At 34.0% G+C, this 26,521-nt stretch overlaps 2 pseudogenes; both read left to right on the forward strand.

Annotated features, from left to right (window-relative positions):
• The first annotated feature begins 15,460 nt into the window (after positions 1–15,460).
• Positions 15,461–15,898, forward strand: LOC149249080 (receptor-like protein kinase THESEUS 1 pseudogene; annotated as a pseudogene).
• Positions 15,899–16,190: 292 nt separating this feature from the next.
• The window catches only part of LOC149249081 (receptor-like protein kinase THESEUS 1 pseudogene), a 33,449-nt pseudogene continuing 23,118 nt past the window's right edge, over positions 16,191–26,521 (forward strand).

The raw sequence follows: 26,521 nt of genomic DNA on the forward strand, positions 1-26,521 counted from the left end.
AGTATGGGTTGCGCTGTCCAGGGGGGTTGGTATGTGTAGACCACTCAAGGGAACATAACCACCATGGTTGAGCTGAAGGGCAGGCAATAGGATGTGCATGTCCACACACAACCAAGAATACGATTGAAGAACATTAGAAAAATACCTGCAGAGAAGGAATGAGGGGAAGTGCACAATTGGTATGTTGCAAAGAAAATAAGTGGGAATCTAAGAGGCTCTAGGGAGAGAGGATTTGATTCTTCCATTGAGGAAGGCCAAGATTCAGCTAAGGGGAAATAAGCAAGAATTCCTTATGAAGAGTAGGAACACAAAAAAGAGAGAGGAATGGAGAGATTTTCTCAAGAATAGACCAGTTGAAGAAGCCCAATAGGGATTGTTGGTTGAGGAATGAGAGCAGTGGTTTGTCTAAGGATAAAGAAGACCACCATGTGTGGCTTTCCTTAGGACTGATGAAACCATTAGGAAGTTTGTGGATTGATGAAGCTACTAACCAGGAGACAAAGATATTCAGGTACTTGGGGTGGTTAAGGAAACACCAGGAGTGGCTCTGGGATGCGAACAATGGTGCTTGAACTCTTTGAGGAAATACCTAACAAGTGTTATATTTGTGCTCCCATGGTAGTTTATCCAGCTGAGGAACCCTCCCATATTGAGCTCTCCTCCTTTTGAAATTGAGTAGTGGCTTGCCTAAGGGTTGAAGAAACTATCAAGAGTGGTTTTCCTTGGGATTGAGGAATACTAATGGGAAGCTTGATTTATTAGTAACTTGCCACTAAATAACCTTCCCATGTTATAATAATATTACTCTCCTAAATTAGAGATGTGATTCTCTATGAAACAAGGCACCCTTGTGATAAAAGCTAATTGAGTCAAATTTACTAAAATTGAGTAGTGGTTTGCTTAAGGTTGAGGAATACCACTGGGAAGCTTATGGTATTAAGAACCTACCAATTTATCAATAGCTTCCCAAAGAGGAACCTTCCCACATAATAATGAAATTATTCCCCTATACTGGAGATTTCGATATTTGCATTTATCAAAGGCCCCTATGATGAACCTGACCGAGATCAGATCATATGACATGACAATGGGAAAACTATTGAGAATAATTGAGGGAAGGAAGTCCGTGTTCATTTAGTTATCTTACTGGATAGTGGGTTGGCGGCTTACCTTTGGAGGCTCTATTTTAGTTGGAAGCATTGATTTTATATTGATAAGCACCCCTCCTCAAGCTCTGAAATCTGACTCAGGGGATGACTACCGCAAGAAAGGCTTGGATGTAGTGTGTTTAAGGTTGGGTGGAGATTTGAAGTCCCAGTCTCAGTTGATGAGCACATTTGATAAGATAAATGTATACTTAAGCCTTGCACCTTGAATGTTAAGACTATGAGTAATGTGTTGGCTTAAGGCTTGTAATGGTATTGATTTAATGTGTTGGTTATGCCAATGATCTAATATGGAATGTGATTTCTTGCATGCATTAGGAATGTTGATTTCTTGTGTAATTCTTGAGTAGTTGAATGGATTCTTACATGCATTCATGAGTTCATTTCCTATTTATTATCAATCCAAGAGTCCTATAGATCTCTGGACTATTTTAAAATTAGTCCACTGAGCTTAAGTATGAATGGGGGTACAAATCTCTATCATATTTATTTTGTAGTTAAAGAACTAGCTATTAAGCCTTGTTTATCATTGCTAACCTTAGGAGAGATAGTTTAACATATATCACATACGTTATACTAATACAATTATATGTATATATAGACAGGTTGGGCCAAACCATGTTAAATCTCAGGAAGGATAGCGTGATGTGTGTTAATATATGTATATAGAGTTGGATTGGGCCAATGCCCAAATAAGATTAGTAGAGGTGGCATATCATGCCTATGAATGCCACCTTAAATAAGTGTTTTGGGCTGAGGAAGCCCCAAACATACACTTGTACTTGTGTCGCAGGGCTAGAAGTTTAAGGCCCAGTGGAGCTAAGAGGCTTGATTCTTATACGCTAGGATTGAGGGTGGACGAAGAGTAAATTAGAGTTGTTGGATGTTGAGGGAGTATCATCCATCCACATGATCTTGAAATAATTACCTTGAAGGTTTCAAAGGGAGTCTAGGACGGAACTCCCAAGATTTAATCATCAAGATGGCATGGTGAATTAGGGTCGGTTGCCTGGAATTAGGCGTAACTCGGCAGAGGACCCCATACATATTTTACACCATGTTATATGCATTAACTAAGGAACAAAGAGTTTGGTGGGACTCATGGCCATCATGGCAGGTGTTGTGGCCAAGAGCGATGTGGCTACACTCAATAGGCTGAGTGAAGGTTAATGTAAATGCAATATGGTGACCTAGGGTAAGATACATCACCCTAACAATAAGGATGGGTGACGTCACCCGATTTTTATTCCCCAACAGTATCATGTGGTCTTGGGTACAAAAGTCTCGAGATTTTGTTTCCGGGAGGATGTGGCATGGTGGGCCACCGTTTATGTTATGTTGGTGTAAGGAGGAGCCTCATCACTTATCCGCACCACCTCGAAGATTTTGAAAGGAGGTCAGGTCACCCCCACGGGTTGAATGCATCATGAGGGGAAAAGGTTGGGATGATGTGGCATGGTGGAGCCCTGAGCGCATGACTGTATCAAGAAACTAAATGACACATGGAGGAGGGGTCCATGGAGGGTACACGTAACCTTGGAAGTTCTTCCCCAATGGTTTCTCATGGAGTTGGGTGCAATGCCACCGTGATTTTATTCCTGGGCTGATGTGGCCATAGAGGGGCTCACGTGATATATATATATATATATATTGGGCCTTGCAAACCATGGCACCAATCATAAATAGGTCGACAACTGGCATAACATGAACTAGCATGATCAGGTCAACAATTTCCATGTGGGTTATAACATGGATGCCCACGGGTGCACCATGTGGGTACCACATGGAAAGTTAGATGACATGGAAAGACTTGATAGGCTAGAATTTAATTATCCATATATTTTGATCTAGTTGTTAGATTAAGGAAAATTTTACATCATTGGGAAGGTCTCGATGAGACACACACAATGATTCCATCCATTTTAAGTCTCGAGGAAGTTAAAAAAGATAAAAAATAAAAAATAAAAAATAAAAAAATAGACCCCATTTCCATAAGTGGACTTTGTAAGTGAGATCATTAGAGTAATTTCCTCCTTTTACCCTTAGTGGGGGATAGGGATAGTAGCGAGTGTGTTGCATACAACTCCAATATAGATAATAATAGGAGAAAATTCTTCAAATACCCAAAATACATTCATAACTCCAAGGCTCATTAATCCACAATGAATACATGATCTCTACATATACCTATCCACACATTGTATTGGTCCCTTCATTATTGAAATTATTGTGCTATATATATATATATTTACATGTTACATGCACTTTTAACCCCATATATCTCTCCCCTTGGGTCATTCCATATACATTTAACCCAATATAGGCCCCCCTTGGGGTCATAACATAATACTTTCCTTCAAAAGTCTTTGTCCTTAAAGCTTTATTGTTAAGGAAATTACATGTGATGAAACTAAATAAAATGATTTCCTTAGATTCCTTCGTTCTTGATGCAACTAATGAAAATCCATCCATCCAAACTTAATTCTTTTTGTTCTTAAACTTTGATGGTTGTTTGTTAAATAATTTTTTTTCCATTGATTCCAAGTCTTATTGTTGTGACTTCTCCAATTTGTAATAGTTGTTGGTCTTTTATAGCATATCATTGAATCCCCCCACTGCGGTTATAATTCATGGCACCTGGGTTAATCATGCAAACTACTCTCAGACTTGACAACCATCTAGCTCAGACGAATCCCACAACCAAGTGGCACAGATGGCTTCAATACATTGCAATGAGCATACTATTTCATTTTAGATTTTAGTATGATATCTCCCCAGTAACACACAAAGTAATCATGGTGGTTCATTATTATTCATATGGGCATTCAAGGAGGTTGTGTATGGGTAGTGTCATGGTTGGCCTACACACTTCTGTCATTCCATTTACAAGCCAAGAGTGCTATCAGGCATGGCCATCTCTCTGCTCTACAATGTCTTCAACTTCCTCCCACCATTCTCTCATTCTCGATCATTTGGTTCTTCTGTTGGCTTGTACTGGTCCTCACAATAGTGGAGTATCAACATTGTCGTCGTCTTCTGCACCTTTCCTCCTTTGAGAGTATGGGGACTGTGGGTATTTTCTTGGCATTTTCGCTTCATGGTAATGGTGCATATCTCACAACATATGTTTGGCTTCATCTCGGTGATCTGACGACTTTGAATGTACCTCATCTCATGGGAAGCTATCTGATGGTTCACCAATGACCCTTGCAGTGCAAGTCTGGTATGGCTTCAATAGATGAATTGGCTCTGGCAATGGCAATAAGGTAAGATTAGCTCTATGCATGGAGATAATTACATGTCTTCCTCCTGGGCCTATTGAAAATTATTGTCCCTGACGGGGGCTCTGTCACTTCTGGAATTGGAATCTGAATATGGTGAGCTCGACACAGTTAATTATGGTAAGTACAAGCATGTTTCCAATGTTTCTTGAAATTCATGGCTCCTTTTGAGTGTTCTCCTTATTGCGCGCATGGATATCCTAGATCATGCTTCATTGCTTTGGGAGAGGTGTTGATTGGGTGGATCGATGGTGGCTTTCAATCGATGATAATACTTCTACAACATTCCATATTGGTTCTTTGTGGCATGCTCAGTGGATGGAATTCGAGGCATGCTTAGTGGATGGAATGCACTAATCATGATACTTCATGTTTGGTGGTTGTTAATTATCATGGATATACCTCTGGGTTAACTGGTAGCACGGGGGAGGTGCGATTCCATTAAAGGTCGACATTTTCCATTGGCTCTCATTATGGCCAAGCTCACCCAATAGGGGCTCCCCTCACCAGTGGCTTTCTACGCAACACTTAGAGGTATTTGTCAATATTTTATTGTTGTTGTTATCTTAACTTTCATAGGTAGCTCCTTTTTGTCTGAGATTAGTCCCAATTACGTTATCAAGCAAAGCCCTTATGATTATGCTCTCATGTCTTTGTATGCAATCATGGATTATGTCTTGTTTTTGTCGTCTAAACAGTTGAAAAGGGATGCTTGCAATCTTAAGACACTCTATCTGTACTATTGGTCTGGTTTGCCAATGGGAAGACCAATTGTATAGTGTAATATCTCATGTAACACTCTATTGTAGTAATAAAGAGACGATATTTAAACAAAAAAAATACAACATCTCATTGAATAGTGATTTGGTGATGCCTTGTTCCACAAATATTGATGAGTAGTCCATCTTCTTTCTTGATAATGTTGAAAAAATATTCTTTTCTTCCTTGATAATGTTAATATTGATCTTTTCATCTTCCTAAGGATGCGCAAGCAGGCTCGACCATGAGGGAGAGGACTAGACCCACCGGGATAGAGGAGCTATTGACCTATCAGGAGAGAAAGCTCTTGACTACCGGCTAGTTTCTTAAGGCTGGAACGATAGTGACTCCACAAACCCCTAAAGACTTGCTGGAGCTATTCTCCTTGCACTAGGAAGCGCAAGCCCCTCCGGGACCTTCCTTCTCTTAAATTGAAATATTTCATGGTAATGGGAATGTCGATATGGTTTCACATTTGATGGTTTTCCTTCACTTTGCATAACAATTTTTTTGTATATCTTCTTTTTTGAGATAATGGTATCCTCTATCCCTCTATAATCTTTGCTTGCCCTTTGACTTCTCTAGCCTTGCAAATTATACCATCATATTTAGAATGCACATCCAATAGATGGGGTTCAACTTCTTCAAGTATATTCTGGATACCTTCTTGAATCTTGACTATTTTCTCTTTTTGAAGTTGTAATGTGATCCCATTTATCAAATTATGATGTCCTTTTTCAATTCTATAATGCATTTATGATTTTACCACATCCATGTCTAGGGATTCTTAAATCTTATTACAATTTCCTCTTCAAGCCTTTTGGTAGTCTCTTCATCTATGATCCTTGTCTCTTCTTGACTTTGATAATTTTTCTTTTCTTCCTTCAATATCTTAACATCATTTAGTAGTTTCTTATTGTGGTTTCATAGTCTATATATTTCTTCATCTTTATTTTTCAATTCTTCCCTTGAGTCATCCTTTTTCCAATTCCCCTTGCTACTCTTTCCCTGTTTTAATTGTTCAATCTCCTTAATGAGTGCTTCAATAAGGTTTTGTATCTTAGATATCTCATCACCTTTCTTCTTGATCTCTTCTTTAGCTTTTAATTTATCTTGAATTTTATACAATGCCTCCATTTTTGTATCCTTTATCCATTTATTGAAAAATGGTTTTTCAAATGATTCACATTAAATGTCCCATTTAATATCTATGTCAAAACTCCACCACTCATGAGCTTCACCAATAAAATAATGGCTTGTCAATAAAGGATAAATAACATATTTCTTTACCGACCTCAGTGACTCTGTGGGATTGATTGCATCTTTATCTTCATTTCCACTAAATTCAGGTATTGCCATTGTTTCTTATTGAGGTCTAACCCAAATATTATATTACAACTTCAATATATTAATAATAATGATCTAAAATAATTATCATCATTTTTGACATATATTATTCTATGTTTTCTCTTTCCAATGACTTTTGGACCACTTCAATCAGATATCCCGATCAAAATTTGTGGTAGCATTAAGTTAGCATACCTTTCAAAACATCATTCTGGAATTTGTCTTTCCGGCTTACCTTAATTCTGGTGTATCTATGAAAATTTTCCCCTTATGAGTATGGAATTTTGGCATGTACTACTCTCATATTTCTTCTCTACAATTCTACAGGTTTGATCAAAATATGAAGTGTTAATATAAACTTATAGTAACTTTCCCAAGAGTTGCTGAGTTTTGGCCTCTTCTTATGAGAAAACTTGTATAGCATGCCATGTGTCCAATTGTTAAAATTTAATTATGAAATTATTGCTTGAGGTGATTTTTTATGTCTCCTAAGATCCATGAAGATTTCACAACCTTGAAAAATCCTAGAAAATAAGTTATAGCAAAAATACCAAGTTGACATGTTTGAAACTGATTTTTAGGATCTTTCACAAATCATAACTTCCAGAGAGTATATCTCTGAAATTGTAGAGAAAAAACCATTGAAAATTGAATCAGATGTTCCCAAAGGTTTCGCCTTAATATGTCCAATTTTCACCGTATAAAATGTCTTAGAAGAAAGCAATGAAAATGCCAAACTAGCCCGTTTGAAATTGAATTCAGGAGAATTCAGGAACCCTAACTTTCTTAGAGCATATTTATAAAATTATAACAAAACAAGATATAAAATGTGAACTTGATTTTCTTGGATATATCCCTAAATACTATCCAATTTTCACGGTATGAAATAAGAAAAACTTACAACGAAAATGTGAAATTGACATAGTTGAAACTGATTTTAAGAGTATTCAAGAATCCTAACTTTCTTAAAGAATATATATAAACAATTATAGTGAACCAAGGTTTGAAATTTGAATAAAAATATCTTTAATATTTCTTCTAAATATTATTCGAGTTTCACTATCAGAAACCTCCTAGAAAATAAGTTATAATGAATATGCCAAACTAACCAATTTGAAAATGATTTTAGGAGCATTCATGAACCCTAAATTCCTTAGAGCATATCTCCAATATTATAGCGAAACAAGATTTGAATTTTGAACTAGATATTATTGGAGGTTTATCCTTAATATGTTCAAGCTTTCACAATTCAAATCCTCTTAGAAAAAACTTATAACGGAAATTTCAAGGTGACCTGTTTGAAGTAGTGAAACCCTGATCCAATACCAAATGTTATGATCCAAAGACATAAAAATCAGAAGTACACACCATGCACATCAATGTGAGCATATAGCACAACTCCAATACAGATAATTGGAGAAACTTCTCCAAATATCCAAAATATATTCATGCCTCTAAATCCCATTCCTCCATAATGACTGTATGATCTCTATATATCTATCCACAGAATGCACATGTGGCCCCTTCATTATTAAAATGACCCTATTACATACACATTTACATTTAACCCCATATATGCCCTCCCTTGGGTAATAACATACACATTTAACCCAATATAGGCCCCCTTGGGGTTATAATAGTTTTTGTAGAGAGCACAATAATACAATGAAACCCAAAATCTATTAATATATGAAATAGAAAAACACTGCAAATGCAAAACAATACAATTTGGCCAGAATGACGATAGTTTATCTTTAAAGAGAGATGTGCCAGCTATGCTCATTCATAAGAAGCACTAAACAGAGATATCATAAGAGGTAAAAATCCTAAAGATCCAAAACCCTAAACCGAGGAGATGAGTTGGCAAAAAGAATTGTACACCTCTAAGGGCCAAGTTGATATTCCAATTTCCATGGGCTACAACTTTCACATGTAGACTCCATTTAGGGTGTTTCTTGGACCATTTGAAATCTTATTTCATGCTCTATGTGTTTAGGAGGCCTCTTGATCAAAGATGGTACAATTGTGTCACCCACTAAGAACACGTGGAAAATGCTTGAAAAATATGCTAGAAGTTTAGGACCTACAAAATTATAGAAGAAGTACCTAGATTGAGATTCATTCTAAGTTAGTGGAAGAAATGTGTGACCATCAATATCCACTTGGCTCATACCATCAATGCACTCTTTTTTTTATAACATTATTCAATTTTTCTAATTTTTATTTTTTAAATTACTTTTTTTTTTCCATGAAATATATATCCAAAAAACCCACATTTCTCCTTATTTTAAAAATAACACCCAAAATAAACTAAATTTCAACTTAACTTAACTTTATCAAAATTGTTACTCCACTATACTCAATAAAAACTTAACATCTCATTATGAAAAACTAAACTCCTCACAATTAACCAAACTAAAACTATAATTAATATATATATATATATATAACAAATTAAACTCAATTTACAACTCATATATATTAATATCATGATATAAAATCTTCCGCATAAAAACCAACATTTTAATAACTTTAAAAAGATTTGTTCTTTCACTTTTATCATCCTGTTGGAATTTTAATGCTATCCCATGCTTCAAACGAAAGCTATACATCGATTTTTTTATATTATCCATGTGCAGTTTGTCAACTTACTTTTTAAACACGTGGAAAAAAGAACTTTCTTAAATACCGACCAAAATTATATGGAAACGTAGTTGGAATATATACCAATTATATATTAAGGAATAACTAGAATATTTAAATTATATATATCAAAAATTTCCTTTTCTTTGGAAAAATATGATTATCTAATTTGGTACAACCACATGGAGTAGAATTAGAGACAAATGATAACCAAAAGGTAGGGGCAATCTTTACACCCAAGTAATTCCTATATATGGGAAATTGACGAGAAATAGGCACAAGAATATTTGATGGGACAAGTGCAACATTATTTAGGGGAACTATCATTTAGGTGATTAAATATATATTAATAATATTTTTTTTTTATATAAAAAATATTAATATAAATTTATTTTAATTATTTTGTAATTTTTTTTACAACTTAGTATAAGGGAGATTTTTTACTATTATATTAAAAGGAGAGAGTAAGAGTATCTATATTAATAACGCTGGAACTAGGATCAAAATCTTTACATAAATATTTAGATACAAAATTTCTAGCTTTGTTAGACCAGATAAAATGCTTATTAGCACTGAGGTCATAAAGCTTTCTTAATTTAAAGATATGGCCATTGTAAACTCTACAAAAATACCCGAGAATATAACAAAATTTGCATAATGTCATAGAGAAACAGAGACTTGTATTACATCAAAGCACGTCCTACAAGACAACACCAAACTTCTCAGACCATGATCCTCAATAATGACCCTGACCAACAGTATCAGCCCCCCTAGAGTGACAAATTCTCTTTCTTTCCACAACACCTCTGGAACTAGGATCTCCCAACCCCTACCCGCTTGTTGACATCACTGATGAATTCCAACTCATACATGCACACACTGAGGGAATGGAGCTCCTCCCACAATGTTTCAAGAGAATTCTCCATATTAAAGTGATGACAAAGAAATTTTGCCTCCAAAAAGAGCTAAAAGGAGAATTGTTACCTTTCAACCATGTCTTCCAATTTCTTAATAAAAGTTAGCAGCGTTTGAGAAGCGTCCAAAATCTTATTGAGCACCATGCGTGCATTGACGTTCTCCGGAGAAGCAGGATTATTTTCCATCTTTGAGAAGGGACCCCACTCCAAATTCTTTAACACTCTGTTGACAACTCTCCCCATGTCAATACCTGAATGAAGCGATTGAGAAATATATGAGGCCAAGAGGTTAAGTATGTAACCAGAGCCGAGACCATGCCACGAGTCGGGCTACACCATAAATTATAGAGGCATCTCCAAAACCTCATCAAGACAAAAAATTAACGTTAGACATATTTCCTAGGGAAACTAAATTAACTCCACATCCCTTTGCAATACACTGATCACCGAGGCAGAGGAGATCCACAATAGATCCCACTAAGAGCAATATAAATAGACAAGACATTTGAAGAGGATAACCTATGAGGATATTTTCCACTTAGTGATTGCATTAAGACATCGAGGATGAGCCATGCAGTAACATGGACAGAAAAGTAGGGGGCGTCAGAAAACGAGGCCCTTCCAATCCTAAAGGGAGAAGAGAGTCGACCACTTCCCGTATGAGCGCAATTGATCTTTGATTTTCCATTCAAATGAGGAATCATTACACTTGGGGATTCCAAACATACATGGCGAGTGGAGAATGATGAGGGGGTCGACTCCCCAATTAGCCTGGATACATTGTAGCAAACCCAACATAACTAAGGGACTGGGGAAATGCCAAACCTGTGATCCAACTCTATTCTTCCTTGACCTAGGGTGACACCTTTTTTTGCCAAAACACTAGCCTCGAAATTCAAATGCTTGAACGCATGGAAGAATTCCAAGTAATGAAACAAAAAGGTGGAGGCGAGAATTCTTTGAGTAAGGGGAGTGGACTCGAAACCAAATTTCTTCTTAACCTTGGTTAATTGTCAAATGACTAACATGGAGTCTTCGAAGACTAAAAGTCTGGTAATTTTGTGATCGTTAACTATCTCCAATCCTTTCCATAATGTTAGATACTTTACATGGTTATTTGTTGCTAGAATGAGGCCCCAAGCAAACTGAGAAACAATTTTTCCGTCAGGGCCAAAAAAAATCCTCCCACTCCTGTCTCCCCCGTGATGTTTTATTGTATATAACATTAAATTAAAAACATGTTTATTTTGAAAAGTTAAATAAAATACAAGTTTATTTAAAAGAAAAAAAGAGTACAAACCCTTTTTAAAACAATGATATCAATATGTAAGGATATAAATATGTATATCTTGTTCTAAAATTTTGATTTAAAAGTAAAATTTAAAGAATGATTACGTATATGAATATGTTTTAAACTGGCTTAGATTTATCTTTATCCTAAAATTATCAAATCTTAATTCTATATTTATCAAATATCTAGAGGAATTAAATCTCTTGTTCTATAAATATTTATTCAAATTTTGCATTAAAAAATAATATACCTTTAATAACTTAATAAAAAATTATATATATTAAGACTGGGTCGATCTTGTGCTAGCATGGCACAAGGTCAATTCCAACATTGACCACTATAACCTGCAACTGAACCACACCAGCCCCAATCACAACCTACAAGTAAACTTGAAGGAGTTGAACATGTAACCTCTTTGAAACATAAACTAGCAATTGCACCAAATGTTACAAAGGAAACGTCGTAAGACATAAATTCGAGAAGAATCCTACCATATAAAACATCATTGAAAATAAAAATTAGTAAACAAAATGCCATTCCAAGGTAGAAGATAAAGAAAAATCACTTACCTTTCCAACATAGATTGCCTCTTAATCTTCAAATATGGTGTTTCAAGTTCCAATAGCAAATATTGATAGATTTTGAAAAAGTTCAAGTAGTAGATGACATTAGATAAGATAAATAAAATAACATTAATTCATGAAAAATATGATAGCTAACAATATGATGGTGATCTTTCCAAATCTAAATTTGCATGAAAAACTCACAAATTTCAGACATCACCACGTATTAGATGAAAATGAGCTAGACACCAGCTCCCAATATTCATAACTTTTGGTGTAAAATCTACAACTTTGATGGGAAACTCTACTGCAGTGTAGTTGATGATGTTCAATATATCTAATGTTTCCTCTGAGAACATCATCTCTGAAATTGTAATGAAGCATTTTGAATTACATTGACAATAGCAACAAAACTATTTTAATATTTTTAATTGCCCCCTCAACTGTTCAGGGTATACATCTCGTGGTGGCCAAAATTCTAATTTGTATTATAACGTCTTGTTTATATCATCGATTTATATTGACAATTGAAATAGGTCATTGCAAGAGTTTACATGGTGAAAAACCCTCTACATGGTCGAAGACATTGATTATTCATACAATCCAATAAACCAACATTGAAGAAAAGCATTCTTCATTAGCGGGAAAATCGTCATTTTGAAAGAAATTGAATGGGAGGAGGGCACATGAGGGAAATTTGATCCCTCTCAGCTCATGTTAGATCTTTGCTTAAGATAGATCTATATTGGTTCCTAGCAATCCATTTTTAACTACTTAATATACGAGCTAAGATCCCTAAATACATTGGTATATAGTGAGAGTCTTGTTCATTTGAGCTGTAAATATAATAAGATACCTTATTGCATTCAGATTCAAAGTTTCCAAGTTATATTTTATTAAGGTAATGCACTTTGTATACAAAACTCTATAGGGAAGATATAACACTTTTTGTATATACCAAACTTTACAGGGAAGATATAAGATTGGTATCATTATTTTTTTTAAAGTAGAATTGAATAATATTTAGATGAAATTGTCATTCTTCATTATTTATAAAATATAATTTTGAATATACAAATATAATTTTGAATATATATATGGATTCAATACCTTCAAAAACTCACTTGGATTATCCACATTGCACAACTTAATTTTTTTGTTCTAACCAATCCCCTTTTTTATCAACATTGACTAAAAAAGATACCAAAAAAACCCAAAGATTACAATGGTGTTTATTTTTTTTGTCTATTTAGAATTGAATAATATTTAGATGAAATTGTGATTTTTCATTATTTATAAAAAATAATTTTAAATGTATAAATAGATTCAACACTTTCAAAAACTCACTTGGATTATCCACATTACACATTGCACACCTTAAACTTATTATTCTAATCAATCCTCTTTTTGATCAACATTGACTTTAAAAAAATACTTAAAAAAACCATAAACTTGGAAAAATTAAAACACAACATATACAATCATTACATTACTAATGAGAAATTTATAAAACCCCGTGCAACAAAAGTTGAAAGAGAGCAAGCATATTGGATTTTCCTACCCTTGTGTGGGAGGAATTTGGAAAGAAAAATGTCTCCAGAGATGTACAAGGTATCGGGGTTGAAACTGAATTGTTTTTCTTATTGTCGATTCACATGTTTGTTGCACAACAAATTCGGGTAACGAAGAACAACATGATTGAAAATGAACATGTACAAACATTGTGGTACATTGATTTCAATCGAAGTGACCTCCTCCTACTTATATAAATGTCATGTCAGATGTAGTCTCTCTGATTCCGACGGAAGGAGATATTAAAAAATTGTGGTATGATAGTCTGAACTGAATTGCAAAAGTAGTAGTGTGAGTTTCAGAATTGCAAAGCAACCTCCTTGTGACGGTTGAGGTCTGTCAAATAGTGTGTCGAGGAGATGTATTCTCATGTGTTCAACGATTCCTGTAGATATGGTGTGTGCATAAGCGACACTATCGAGGATTATGAGCTTTCTATGTTATGTCCTTCCCCATTTAGAAGCTGAAAAACCTCATTCAACATACATTGCAATTTCCAAAAATAAAACACAGAGGTAGATTTGATATGTATTTAGTAAACGAGGAACTGTGGTAATTTTCAGTCAGTACTATATACTTGTAGTTGCATTAGAGTTTCGAGAAAATCACGAAGGCACTAACTTTGGATCAGTAATGGGCTTACAAATTCTCATTTTAACAACTTACTTGTTTCATGGAAGGCCTGAGGATGGAAATATGTTGCACACATGATGCAACGATGGAGGCCATCACATCCAACTGATGGGCATTGTATGCATTGCCCAAGCAAGGGTCAACCAGCTTCTCGATGCTTCTACATTCAAGTGGAGGCTTTGCCTTCATTGATTCCATACGTTATGCAAAAAACCACAGTTGAGTATTTTATTATGTTGGAAGAAATGCTAACCAAGGCAAAGCTGGAAGCCCATATAAATAGAGAATTACACAACCATGCTACTCACACAAATACAAACAATCTATCACCAATAAGTAGGAATCACATACCCACATCACTAAGATTTGTTGAGAAGAGTCAATTGGAAGGCGACCAATAGTTAGCTCCATCATAAGTACACCAAATGCGAAAATATTTGTTTTATCATCAACAATCCCATGCATGACATACTCCGGGGCAAGATAGCTGGAATATAAATGTAACAAACATGAATATTCCCGGTCCACTATGAAGAAAAGTGAAGGCATCCTTATGAAACAAATATCAAGTGTATGAATGTTCCTAGCAAATCCTCAAGAAGAAGTAGAACTACTCACCCAAACATGTCTTCAGTAATAGCTGTTAATATCAAGTGTGTCCATGGCTTCGGTAGCCACTTTGCTAGTCCAAAATCTGAAATCTACAGTTCACTAAATGAAATCAAGAGACATCTTCGGAGCACAAGTTTCATTTCAATTTCTCCTCATCATAAATTCTCATAACTCCAGATTCATCATAACTACAAATTTGCAATTAACTTAGTAGTACATTAACAAATTCCCATCAGAAGGATATGCCATATTAAAATGATGGACAAACATTTACTTTAGAAGTTTTCATTTTATCAAGCCTTGCGTATTATCTTCTACAAAAATGTCCAAGTTAGAAGCGCAGACCATTGCTTCGAAGGAAAAAATTTATAAAATTACAAAACTCATAGATCTCATACAAAACTTTTTACTATAACTTGGTTGCCTCTTCCACTATATGGAGGACATTCTGAAACTATAGGAAGCAAGGAAAGCAAGGTATCTGCTGGGAGTCATGCTTCTTTCAGACCTTCAAATCTAGGTCGACACTTCACATTTGCGGAGATAATAGAAGCTACCAAAATCTTTGATGATAGTTTGATTCTAGGTGTAGGTGGGTTTGGTAAAGTATTGAAGGGGATGCTTGAAGATGGTACCAAAGTGGATGTAATATGGAAAACGAAGTTCTGAACAAGGCATGGTAGAATTTCGGACTGAAATTGAAATGTTGTCTAAGGTTTGCCACCGTCCTCTGGTTTCTCTTATTGGCTATTGCGAGGAGAATTATGAGATGATTTTGGTTTATGAATACATGGCCAATGGACCTCTTCGGAGCTATTTGTATGGATCAGATCTTCCTCCTACGTCATGGAAGCAAAGGCTTGATATATGCATAGGGGTTGCCAGGGGTATGCACTACCGTCACATAGGAGCAAAGAAGGGAATCATTCATCGTGATGTGAAGACCATGAACATTTTGTTGGATGAGAATTTTGTGGCCAAGATGGCAGAATTTGATCTTTTAAAGACTGGACCTGCTCTAAATGAAACCCATGTGAGTACTGCAGTCAAAGGTAGCTTTGGATATATTGACCCCGAGTACTTCAAGGGGAAACAATTGAGAAAAAAAATCTGATGTCTACTCCTTTGGAGTAGTGCTAATGAAGGTGCTATGTGGAAGGCCAACCATCAATCCTTCTCTTCCCAGAGAGAAAGTCAATATAACATAGTGGGAAATGCATTGGCAAAGGAGAAACATGCTTGGACAAATTATTAATCATCATCTTGTAAATACAGTCAACCCTAACTCCTTGAGAGAGTTTGGGGAGACGTTTGAAAAGTGTTTGGATGACTAGGGTATTGACATACCCACTATGGGTGATGTGTTGTGGAACTTAGAATATGCCCTTCAACTTTAGGAAACTGCCATGCTGGATTATCCAAATGAAAGCAATGCTAATCTCCTTTTAGAGATTCCCTTACATTTTTCTCATGAAGAGAATTTTGGTGATAGTAATATTGAGAGGGGTAGTGTTGCCGTAAGTGGAGAAGGTTCAGAAGCTACAACTGAAAGTAAAATATTTTCACAATTATTTAATCCTAATGGAAGGTGATCACAAAATTTTTGTGTGTGGGGATTCATCCACCAAATTATGTGAGCTGGCTATAGTGACACAGATTAGTGATCACCTTCAGAAAATCTTAATGCTTCATTGGTCTTCACTCCTAAGACTAAATCTTTAGTTTATTTTTAAAAAAACTTGCTTCCTAGCTTAGTGCCATCCAAGGTAAGTACCATATGGATTAATTTTCCTAGATTTATGTCCTTATTTTTTAGGTTTGAAATTATATCTTACAACTATGTACTATTTAGTGGCATTTCTTGTGTACTGGAACACTTTGTAATTTTTCAATTATTAGAAGTTGCCCTTGGCTTGAGATTAAGATTCTTTTATCAAATTATACATTATGGTTGGGGTGCTTCTTTCTTCACAAAGTGTATGGTTGCTATTTTAAAGATCATCTATCTTTATTGGATTGTTAAAAAAAAAGTGGTTTCGTACAATTCCATATTTCTTAATGCCTTCAAGATATGAAACAATGATCACAACATGGTGAGATGAAATTAACAATGCTTGAAACATGTATATATGAAAACACAAGCTACAACCAATGTAACAAACCAAAATTTCAATATTTCCTGGTGCTTTACTGTGGATCTAGACTACAAATACTTCATTCGGATGCATTTCTGTGATATTGTGAGTACCACACTAAATGAACTATACTTCAATGTATATGTCATATTTCACTTCATTTCCTTCCCTCGACCTTAAGCACAAGTCTTTGACAAGGACGAGAAAGGAAGTAGTTTGATTGATTTCGGTCTATGATTTTCCTCTTTCTTTCAGTATATACTAATCAGTTCTATTATGATAGCCTCTTTCTTGGCTTGAATTGGAATTTGAATCTGTTTATTCCATCGAGTTCAAAGTTAATTGAGTGTTTTCTTATCCCTTCACACTAAGGTAAAACTGAAGAAAGTTGAAGAATGACCCTACTATGGCTAACTCTTATCAAAGAGAAAAAGAAAAGGGTGCGAAAGAAAAGATTTACATATTACTTACTTAACGAGGGTTTTTGGTAGGTATCCTCCCTTTTCTCTCCATTTGATTCCAATCTCATTGCCACACTATTATTTTCAACAATGTGTGTGCCAAACTGTGAATGCTTCTGTGTGCTTCTACTGCATTGTCTTCTTCTCTCCCACACATAACATACATCCAACTAGTATTCATTTTGGAATCAAATCATAACCTTCCTTCTGCTACCTGCCTTTACCTTTAGTTAGACATATTCAAGATCTATAATTGTGTTAGTTGAATCAAAACTTTCTGGTTGAACCGAAATTATTGTACTAAATTCTTGGAATTCCATTTCCTCTATTATCAAAATTAAATTCAACTCTTATAATTATATAAAATTCTTTGAAGAGGAACAAAAAGAGGAGATAAAATATTTGCAACGCAGTCATGTTGCCGAATTCAAAAGGAATATTTCCTATGAGCTTGTTGTAGCAGAGATCAAGTACTCTAGACTCTCATAATGAGTCCACTCTTTCAGAGCACCACCAGAATACATACTCGTGAAATCAAAACTCTTTAATATGGAAACTTGTTGAAGAAGTTATGCCCTTATTCCAACGAATTGGAATATCCCACCTATGCCTTTACACGAATTCTCGGTGTGTCTAAGCTTTGCCACTATCCTCTGGTTTCTCTTATTGGCTATTGAGAGGAGAATTGTTAGAGGATTTTGGTTTATGAATACATGGCCAATGGACCTCTTAGGAGCCATTTGTATGGATAAGATCTTCCTCCTACATCATGGAAGAAGAGGCTTGATATATGCATAGGGGTTGCCATGGGTCTACACTACCTTCTTCGCGAGCTGCAGAATGACCAGACTACTCAACACGAGAATACTTCCAGTGATCTTGTTTCTTGTCAAAGAAATCCCTTCTAAATTGCTTTGATATGCAAGTTTTTCTAGTATCTCCCCTGTTAGAAAATTGTTATTGAGGATCAGATTCTTGAGTTGGCTACACCCACCGAACTCATGAGGGATATTTCCCTCCAACCCATTGAACCACAACATCAAATGTTTCAGATTCTTCAGACGACTGAGTTCGGGGGGAATCTGTCCTTTCAAAAAATTGAGACTCAGGTTTATGGTTTTCAGTGTGGTGCATTGCACTAATGTAATAAGGATTTGCCCTATTACGAGGTTATTTAGGAGCCTAAGCTCTTCGAGAGCAGACGCGCCCGAGAAAATTGTAAGCGGGAATGTCCCAGACAATTTGTTTGAACTCAAGTCAGCAACTCTCAAATTCTTGCAGCTTGAGATTGATGGCAGGAAGGGTCCTGTATTGTAGTTATTACTAAGAAGCAATCTTTCAATGGCCTGGAGATTTCCTAGAATTTTAGTTCGCTTAAAAATAAAACTCGATAGTATTTTTTAAGGATAAAAGGCCAAATTAAATTGCAACTGGAAACATCTCTAATCGAGTAAGGTTTCACAACCAAGGTCGCAATCTGGTATCCATTGGAAGGAGAAAATGTATGAAAACTTGTGGATTCAGAGTCAAGTTTTCTTTTAAATAAAAAAAGGTACTGATATGAAGTCCTTTCTCTTTATAGCCGAGCGCACAAATCTCTCACACCTACAAGGGAATGGGATAACAAGGTCAGTCAAAAGTGGTTCAGGGGTTACTGTCAATAACGAGTGGTTTAGGGGTTACTATCAATAACAAGCAAATACAAGAGATCAAGAACTTAGCAGGAAGGATTATATCTATATATTTGTAAGAGTTTGTGCAGTGCGACCGTTGTTCCCACCTGTAATTAGGCGCACCAAGAGTATGGTGAGAAAGCACCCATAAGAGGTTGAAATTTACCTCGAAAAAAAATGAAAACAAAGTCGATAAGTCGGTTGTCATTGTTTTGATGTGCCAATCGATCTGGTGAGAAATAGTAGGTCTTGAATCAAATTAGAAATTTGAAATACTCCAGTGAAACCCTAATATGCAGAACTCTTAGGGGGAAATTGGATCATTGGATCACACCCTAACCACATACGATCTCATGGTGGTTCTTGTGCCACCCATATACTCTCCAATGTTTAATTCGAAGGTATTCCCTCGTCTAAGCTATTCTATTCCATATCTTGGAAGACGACCAGGCATACCCTAAAGGAAAGCATACAACAAGCATACCCTAAAGGCAAGAGACGGCCAACCGTGTCATGCGATCGAATAACTGCATCATGGAGAGCCCAAGACTATGACATGTAAAAACCTCTTCCAAGTCGATTTAAACGTGCTTCTCTTCTATCCAACCAAAACTCATCCGAGGGCAGATTGACTAACTGGGAAATGCGACAATTAACATACCCTAACCAACTCATCTGACGATGGATAACATTTCAATCGTCTAACACAACATCGACGGTGCCAAACGATACATAGTGACAATTAGGGGAGTTCTTCCCAGAGGGAAACGCCTTATAGCGTAAACATACTATTTCATTTTCATAACCATCACCAATTGAACTACCACGAAGAAGCTATATTCTTGTATATACATATTAATAAAAAAACATATACACATTTATAAAAAACCAGCATAGATCCATCTACGTACAAATCTAACATGAGCCCAGAGGGATGGAATTTCTTCAATGTGTTATTTTTCATTGTTTAAATTGTATTTGTGAATGGTAAATAGAGTATATATAGGACCAAATAAACGTTTTAACTATAAAAACTTCTTTTTTAAAATGATAGGTAATTGACATTAAAATATTTTACATAACATGTACATCGAGACATTTTATCACGCAAATTAAAATGGTTTTTTATTATTAATATATATTTTAAGTATAGGTGAATATTATTTCGTATTAAAATATTTTATTGATAACCCACATTGAATATTTTTTTATATACAACATTAAAATATTTTACTTTATAAAATTTCCTTCTATATATAGATATATATGGAGTTGATATCCGCATAAATTAGTTAACATAGATATTCAACTTTATTTTAGTTTCTTGTTGAAATATTCTTACTCACTTTTTTTTTTATTTCTAATTACTTTACAACATATTCATTTTCTTTTATTATAGCCTACTTAATTTGTCTATTTAAAACATAATTTTTATTTTTATTTTAAAGGGGAACAGAGGAACAAACTTACACATCCCCTCACACTGGGTTGTAGGATGAGCCTCTCTGCTCAATAATATTTAATTCACATTAAATTTCTTATTAATATATTTTAATTTTATATAAAATTTATAGTAGATAAACATATATATGGGATGGATATTAGCAACCCAAATTCATTTTAACCTCAGATCTATCAAACGTTAAGAGGGATCAAATCTCTTGAGGTGCAACCTCTTTTTTTAGTGCAAAACTTCAAGAAAAGTTTGCTCCTCGAAAGATTTGATCCCTCTCTGCCCTATCAAACACCAAGAGGGATCAAATCTCTTGAGGTGCAAACCTCTTTTTTTAGTGCAAAACTTCAAGAAAGGTTTGCTCCTCGAAAGATTTGATCCCTCTCTGCCCTTGATAGATTCCGGGTTAAGATGGATCTCCGCTGGTAATATCCATCCCATATATGTTTATCTAATATAATTTGTATATAAAAATTAAAATATATTAATAGATAATAGATAACTATATAAAAATAAAGCATATATTTTTAGACATAAGAACTACAAATACATGAATCAAAATCATTAAAATGTGATTCCATAATTTGTTTTGAAAACTTTGATGTTGTGTAGGGGAAGACTTATCTTTACTAATAATAGCCATCTGTAAGATTTACAGCTCAAGGTTCTAATCCCTCAATCACTTTGCAATTTTCCGTGTCTATATATAACTCTCACACAAAAAGATTCAATTTTGCAAAACATATTGACAATTGGTCATTTTTAAATGTAGAAAATTCATTTGAATTTTATGCTTTTAAATAGACTACATACAATAGGAAAAGACCATGGGCTGTGAAAATCGGTGGGTCAAAATGTTTACATTAGTAAATTGACTATTTTATTTAATTAAATATTTTTATTTAATTATTTTATAAGCTAGATTAGAGAAGAATACCATGGGAAAAAAGGATGGGTTGTGAAAACTATGAGTCAAAAAGTTTCATGAGAGTAAATTGACTATTTAATTTTAGTTAAATAATTTTACTTTTTTATTCATTTTATTTTTATATTATTATTTCTTGTTTTATTATTTTATTTTTATGTGATTATATGGAATAAAACTTTTTTTATTAATAATTATAATCATTCATTTTTTAATTTTATTTAATTTTATCTTGTTTTTTTAAGTAATTTGACGAAGTCAAAATGTTAAAAATTACATCGTTACTGTTTTATTTTCTATTAATTAGGGTGACATTGACATTGGATTAAATTTGTTAAATATTAAATGTTGAACATTTACACTTGACATCTACTCTATACTGGATCTCTCCCATACTAGTCTGTAGAGTTTTTAAATTTTATTTTCTATTAATTAGGGTTGACATTGACATTGGATTAAATTTTTTAAATATTAAATGTTGAACATTTACACTTGGCATCTACTCTATAATGGATCGTAGAGCAATTCTTGGTACAATTAAAACCGATATTGACATTAAATTAAATTTGTTAAATATTAAACATTTACATTAACATCAACCCACTACTAAATTATAAAACACCTGATTTTTAAATATTTAATTATAAAATACATCTCACATCTAAATTATAAAACACCTGATTTTTAAATATTTAATTATAAAATACATCTCACATTTGTTGTTGTGGATTTTAAATTATATATATTTTTTAAATTTTAAATTCACAACGTATAAATTTACAGGCGAATCATATTTTTGAAGTGTTATACACCTCATAGATCATGCCAAACATATTATTAAAATATTTGTGAAAAACATAAAGTAAAATCTTAATTTGACGGATACATTCATGTCGAGTTTCCCCACTTAATTGCCTTTTACAAAAAACAATTTCAATTGCAGTTGAATAACCACTGTCCAGATATTCCAAAACATATGAAGTATGTTTCCACGAGTTAAATCTTCAAAGCACGGTGTTTTGTTTTGGTCTCATAGCTTTTAAATTAAAAATTCCAAAAATTCCATGGTATTAATAATAAATTAAAAATTCCAAAAATTCTAGTCTTGATAAATAACAGTAATTTTAATTTTCAATGATTGATGCATAGGGTTTGTTAGTTTAAGGAAGAGCAATTTTTTTTTAATTTCATATTCTTAAATTTTCTGGAGATTTTTTTATTAGAATTTGATGATACAATTTTTGGCTTGATCACAATTTTGTGATTTAAATTATATTTTTATATACATAAATGGATTAAATGCCCCAAAAATCTCTTTAAACATTGATATTATTATATTTAACCATTCATAAATGCAATTCCAACCAATTCCAACTAAACTCATAAATGCAATTGCAAGCAACTCAAACTAAACTCATAAATGCAATTCGAACTCAAAAAGAAGAAGAAAGATTAGAAAATATAGAAAAATATTTTAATACTTAGAACTTTAAAACTAAACTAATAAAAATGGATAAATTTGAATTAAATATAATATATATATATATATATATATATATATATATATAATTTCTTATTATTTTTTACGATTAAATATTTACATTAATATAAAATAAGGTAAATTGTTGATTACAACTTAATTGGCCTAATGTGACCTACCAATCTATTTACTAGTTATAATGCCATTTATGTTTAACTTGACCCACCACACCACTCTGTTTTGAGGGATTGACTTTGTTTGTTTTGGGCATTGTGTTATGATTTTGGAAATATGAGGAGAGGCCTTGTATTTAAGCCTAGTCCTAAATCACCGTCAAAGAGAAAAAAATATAGCAAGCTTAATTAATTGTTAGTAATATGATATTGTTGAGTTTCAAATCTTGTAGTTTTGTAGTTGGATCACATATTACATTAGTGTGCTCTTAAAGGAATAAATTATTGTTATTATTAAAGAATTGTATTTATGTTTTTGTAAAGGAAGATCCTCATAATTAGAGATATTGAGATGATCTATGAAGTTTTTGTGAAATCCTCAAATAACTTGCCAAAAATCTTTTGAAAATGTAAAAGAAAAATAGTTATATTTCTATATATACCTTCTCAATACAAAAAGGAGCAGATTATTTAATATCATTGTATGCCAAATTAATATACAAATAAAAGAAATAGAACTAAATACTTCTATTAATTTAAAAATTAATTTGATACATATAAAAGTCTTCTTATATATAAAATATATCTACATAATTAATTTAGCTATATATGTAGTGCATAATTATATTGTTATTTATTTTTTATTTGTGATTAGTGGAATTAGCAAGTGTGACAAGTGTGACAATCTATCACTATAATCACTAAGTGCACCATACCTACTTTTAAGGTGGTGGACATAGGTTAATCCAGAAATGGAATCAAAGACCTTATAATATTTTACATAACATGTTTACATACTTTATCAAGTGAACTATCTAGAAAACTTTAAACACATTATATTATTATTATTATTATTATATCTCATAATATTTTACATAACATGTTTATATACTTTATCAAGTGAAGTATCCAAAAAACTTTAAACACATTATATTATTATTATTATATTATCTCATAATATTTTACATAACATGTTTACATACTTTATCAAGTGAACTATCCCAAAAACTTTAAACACATTATATTATTATTATTATTATTTTGTGATTTTTTTTCCTGAAGGGTAGGTCTACATGAAGTGACCACACCCCCGACAAAACTAATATGAGCCTAACCCTGAAGAGATCAAGGAGTATTGAACTTTTGACCTTCCAATGGCAAGGTGATTTTGGCAATGAGACTTTGACCAATTGAGCTAACCCTTAAGAGCAATTTCTTTTGTAAATTTAAATTTTATTGCCTCAAAATCTCTTCATACAACAACAAAAATATCATTGTTTATACTATGTCTATACCCAATCTGCCTCAAGGGAAACCAAATCTGTTGATCATGGACAAGAGTTTAGATAATACAAAATGATAATAACTAACACTAATAAACTTGCGACAATTACCATAGACTGGACTATAGGAAGTAACTAGGGCGGGGTCTTGAGTGATTTTTCCAGCTGGTGCAAGGGGTTTCAGTTCACAAATTGTAAATGGATTTCAAGGTGATCAATCCGAGCATCCAAACTAGCAAGACATGAGCGTTGTTAATGTGCACCTGCTTGATTTCATTAATAGAAGATATTATATCATTGTGATCTTCATGATTCTCCTTAAGGACCCTGCTTAGGAGTGTCTTCATCTGCCAATGAAGGGTGAGATAGTTTAGGTATTAACTTGGTCTTCACCTGGTATGTCTCGGGTCAAGAATCCAATTGGCTACCTTAGCTTGAGTTTCTGAATCAGAGTAAGCTTGTCATTCACTGGTGGTCAATGCTTCAAGCCAACTAATTTACTCTTGAATTTTAGGGGGAGTAGCGAAGTGTAAAATGGTTGCGACATCTTGGGCTTGGGCTTGATAATTCGTTGATGGGGCATACTGCACCGGATAAACAATGGCCATGATAGATTTTTCTCCCACAATGCCCATAAACCCAAGGGATTGGAAATGAGAAGGCTAAATAAAAGTAAAACCTAGAGAACCCTAGATTGCCAGAGAGGTTTGCAACAAATTCTAGAGGAAAAAAACTAATGAGGGAGGGCAACTAATAAACTTATGGTAGGGTCCAACAACCATTGGGAGTCTACAAAATTCAATCCATAAATCACCCTTGTTGAGCTTAGTACATTACAAGTCAACACCCACGAATAATAGTAGAACCAAAGAAGGAATTAGCAAAACCAAAGGAATTGGATATATAGATAATTATCCAATGTTGATCGACTCGCTAGACCTGAACCTGCATAGTCATGATGGTTGGTTGGTTGCTGCTACCTCTGGCTTTAGTTGTGATTGTCTATGTCCCGACTCCCAAGACTCCAATTGGGGAAAACACATTATACTATTTTTTTTAGTTGGTTAACTCACGAGGGTTTGAACCTGTAATCTCATGAAACATAACACTTCATTATCAAAGTAATCGCCTAATAAACTACCCGTAAACAACACATTAGACCATTACTAAAATAATTTTTAAACTAATAAAAACTTTAACTTTTCTCATTTTTACTTTTCTTCTTTTAATAACTAGTCCTTTGGATAAGAGGACTTACCATTTTTACTTCTCTTCCTTTCCATAAGAAACTTTTCTCATTTTTACTTCTCTTCCTTTTAATAACAGAATGTAATGTAAGGAGAGGTTATCTCCCTCTAGATAAACTTTAATGAGCCATAGCAAAATGATATAAGCTCAAGTACTTTCTTTAAACAACATGGCCAAATGAAATTGAAAACTTTCTCCTTTTAACCTGGTTTATATATCGACAAGCTTGAGGAGTGGTTAAATTTGCAAGGGGGTGATGGTATTTTGTGCAAGTTTGTTATAAGGCTTCTTTTGTATGCAGATGACCTTATTTTGATTGCTAAATTGGCTCTTGGTTTGCAAGAGCACTGACTATCCCTTGAACATTTTTGTAAAAGTGTGGGGATGCAAGTCAATATCAGCAAAATGAAAGTAGTGGTCTTCTCTAAGAAAAGAAAACATAATCAGCGTAAGTTCTACTTTGAAGGCAACATTCTGGAAGAAGTTGTGGATTACAAATTCCTCGGAATTGACTTCAACAAAAATCTAAGCTAGAATGGTTGTAGAAAGAAAAGAACTTTGGGGGGTTGGAAAACATTTTATGCTTTTCAAAATAGGTGTATAGAGGCAGAGTTATGGGACTGGAAAACCACTCAAACTCTTTTTGGGCTTCTAGTGATTCCGGTGATTCTCTATGGTTGTGAACTGTGGGCTAGCAGTACCTCCGACATGCAATGGAGACAAATTGAGAAAATTCAGAAGCGTTTGATTACAAACATATTTAAGAATAAAAGCGCAGTTCCTTATGATATCTTGTTAAATAAAACAGGGACTGCTCCTATTGAAGCAATTGCTATGGTGCAAGTCATGAGGTATTTAAAAAAAATTGAGCAAATGGAAGAGGGTAGATGGCCTAAGGTTGTCTTT

Source organism: Pinus tabuliformis, chromosome 7, assembly GCF_031772625.1.
Source record: "Pinus tabuliformis cultivar Carrire ecotype Pingquan chromosome 7, CPIR1, whole genome shotgun sequence".
Taxonomy (NCBI): Eukaryota; Viridiplantae; Streptophyta; class Pinopsida; order Pinales; family Pinaceae; genus Pinus; species Pinus tabuliformis.